This window comes from Acomys minous, assembly GCF_964271855.1.
Source record: "Acomys minous genome assembly, chromosome: 19".
NCBI classification, from domain to species: Eukaryota; Metazoa; Chordata; class Mammalia; order Rodentia; family Muridae; genus Acomys; species Acomys minous.
The window spans coordinates 65,275,782-65,279,114 of NC_140499.1; the positions used below are offsets into that span (position 1 = coordinate 65,275,782).

At 49.2% G+C, this 3,333-nt stretch overlaps 1 pseudogene across 1 annotated transcript; it reads right to left on the minus strand.

The window, feature by feature from the left end:
* Positions 1-1,594: 1,594 nt before the first annotated feature.
* On the minus strand, positions 1,595-2,528 carry LOC311590218 (small ribosomal subunit protein uS5-like; annotated as a pseudogene). Its single transcript has one exon. The product of its transcript is annotated as a small ribosomal subunit protein uS5-like (transcript).
* Between the last annotated feature and the right edge of the window lie 805 nt (positions 2,529-3,333).

Sequence of the window (3,333 nt, forward strand, 5' to 3'; positions counted from 1 at the left end):
CTGTCCCTGTAAGTGAACTTGGGACTCGGAAGTTGGGCAGCACGGGAGACCAGTGAGAGAGAGAGAGAGAGAAGGAGAGACAGACAGACAGACAGAGACAGAGAGAAACGGGGAGAAAAAGAAAAGAAGTAAAGAAGCAGGCATCAGGCATGGTCCTTCGAACTTGCTAACCGCCCCTCATCTGGTACAGCCCACTGCCCCTGAGAGGAGCAGAGCGATGAGCTCTTTGCTAGGCTAGCCAGCCCCTCCGGCTTTCTCTGAAAACCCAGAGCCTACGGTGAGCCCTATGACCACAAGAGGGCGAGAGGGACGAAGCTCCTCCGCTCTGAGGACTTGAAGGCCAGGCCAGGAGTGAGAGGTTGGGGTGCTCTCTTCTTTTGTTCCTTCATCTTGCACCAACTCTCTCGAGCTTGCATCAGGTTCTGGGGCGCAGGGTGGAAAATGCTCACTTTCAAACAGCGTACGAGGTTTGAATCTAGCCCTGCCCCCGCTTAGCATGCAGAGGTCAGAGGACCTCAGTCAGTTCTCTCCTTCCACCATGTGGGGCCTGGGGACTGGACTCAGGCTGCCTGACCTGGTGGTAAGTGCCTTTACTCACTGAGCCGTCTCACTGGGCCCCCTTATGTGACTTTAAGCAAACTGCTGATGCTTGCTGAGCTACATCCTGGCCTCTGAGCTTAACTACTTCTTCTTCTTCTTCTTCTTCTTCTTCTTCTTCTTCTTCTTCTTCTTCTTCTTCTTCTTCTTCTTCTTCTTCTTCTCCTTCTCCTTCTTCTTCTTCTTCTTCTTCTTTTTTTTTTTTTTTGGTTTTCTGAGACAGGGTTTCTCTGTCTTGGGGAAAAAAAAGATGCCACTCCCTACTTAAAACCTTAACTCAGCACGCTGCGTGCACATCAGGCAAGCGTGTGGTGATACAAAGTGTGTGGTCCCAACGGCCCGTCCACTCATCCTCCCAGCCTCTGTTGCCCAGTGGACTCTTAGCATCTGAATTTCTGTTTTCCTTCTACTTTCTTTCCAGTTTCTTTTTACTCCCGTTTACTTTCCTTCATATGTCAGCCAATAATAGTATTGAGTGTAAAAAGATTATAAAATGTGTGCTTCAGTCACCAACTTCTGTATTCAAAGTTCTACATTTAAAACGCAGGACGGACTGGTGAGTTGGGCCAGGCCTGCTGACTTCAGTTCAATTCCAGGAGCCCACCACACACACTAAAGAATAAATAAATACATATAAACATATGCAAATGGTGGCACATGCCCTTAATCCCAGCACTTGGGAGGCAGAGGCAGGCAGATCAATGTGAGTTCGAGGCCAGCCTGGTTTACAAAGTGAGTCCAGGACAGTCAAGGGTACACAGAGAAACCCTGTCTTTAAAAAAAAAAAAAAAAGATTTCTTTTGGTTTTTTAGCCCAGCATGAGATTCTGTTAAATTCTCCCCCTTTTCCAGTGTGTGTATGTTTTTTTGTTTTTCTGTTTTTTGTTTTTCTAGACAGGGCTTCTCTGTGTAGCTTTGGCTGTCCTGGACTTACTTTGTAGACCAGGCTGGTCTTGAACTCACAGTGATCTGCCTGCCTCCGCCTGTGGAGTGCTGGGATTTTTTTTAAAAAACAGAATTAATTCACTTTATTTTTCTTGTAAAAACCCTTATGTGGTAGCCACAGCTGGAGCCTGGGTCCTTTGAACAGACACTCTGGTGTGTGTTTTCACAGGATGATCAGTGAGTTCCTGATAAGGAGACTTGGTGAACACAGTTTCTTTCCAGAGATCGGGTGTCAGGTAGCTGTAGGTCTTGGAAATGGCATCAAAAGCGGCCTTGGCAAAGTTGCCCAGGGTGGCAGTGCAGCCCTGGCTGATGTGTAGCAGTCATCAATACCGGCCATCATCAGTAGCTTCTTGGGCACAGGAGCAGAGACAATGCCAGTGCCTCTGGGGGCAGGGATGAGACGCACCAAAACAGAGCCACAGCGGCCTGTCACCTTGCATGAAACAGTGTGTGGCTTGCCAATCTTGTTCCAGTAGCCTCTCTGTACAGGGATGATGGAAAGCTTGGCCAAGATGATGGCCCCTCGGATAGCAGTGGCTACCTCCTTGGAGCACTTAACACCAAGACCAACGTGACCATTGCAGTCCCCAATATCGACAAAAGCCTTGAACCTGGTCGGCTGGCCAGCCCGTGTCTGCTTCTGCACTGGCATGATCTTGAGAACCTCATCCTTTAGGGATGCGCCCGGGAAAAAGTCAGTAATCTCAGATTCCTTAATGGGCAGGGAGAACAGATAAATCTCCTCCAAGGACTTGACCTTCATGTCCTTAACCAGGAGGCCCAGCTTGGTGACGGGGATCCACGCCTTGTCTTTGGTTTTATCTCCACAAGCCCTGAGGCCTCGACCACCGCCACGGCCTCGGCCACAACCACGGCCCCTAAGACTGCTGCTAAGTCCTCCGCGGAAGCCGCCTCGCCCTCCTTATCCTGGGCCCCGGGTACTTCGGGCCCTCCCGCTGCACCGGCGTCATCCACCACCCGAAGAAGAAGAAGCGGTATTTTTTTTTTAAAAAGATTTTTATTTATTATGTATACAGTGCTCTGTCTACAGGCCAGAAGAGGGCGCCAGATCACACCATAGATGGCTGTGAGCCACCATGTAGTTGCCGGGAATCGAACCCAGGACCTCTAGAAGAGCAGTCAGTGCTCTTAACCTCTGAGCCATCTCCAGCCTCTGGGATTTTTGTTTTGTTTTGTTTTGTTTTAAGATTTACTTATTTATTATGTACACAGTGCTCTATCAGCATGTATACCTGCAGGCCAGAGATCACATGTAGATGTTCTGAGCCACCATGTGGTTGCTGAGAATTGACCTCTGGAAGAGCAGTCAGTGCTTTTAACCTCTGAGCCATCTCTCCAGCCCGGGAGTGACATCTCTTGACAAGCACTTTTTGTTTGTTTTTTGTTTCTATGTTTGTTTTGAGGCAGAGTCTCACTGTATAGCCCTCGCTGTCCTGGAACTTGCCCTGTAGACCTGGCTTCAGACTCACCGAGTTCCGCCTGCCTCTGCCTCCTGAGTGCTGGGACTAACGGCCAGGCATACTTTGTGTGTGTGTGTGTGTGTGTGTGTGTGTGTGTGTGTGTTATGATTTGAAGATGAGGCGGCAGGACACAGATATGAATATGGAGAGATTTGGGAAGAAGGGAATGAGGAAGAGTTAGGACCTGAGTGAGCCATGAGGGTAGGGAGAGACAGACAGACAGACAGACACACACACACACACACAGGAGAGAGAGAGACAGAGAGAGAGAGAGAGAGAGAGAGAGAGACAGAGACAGAGACAGAGAC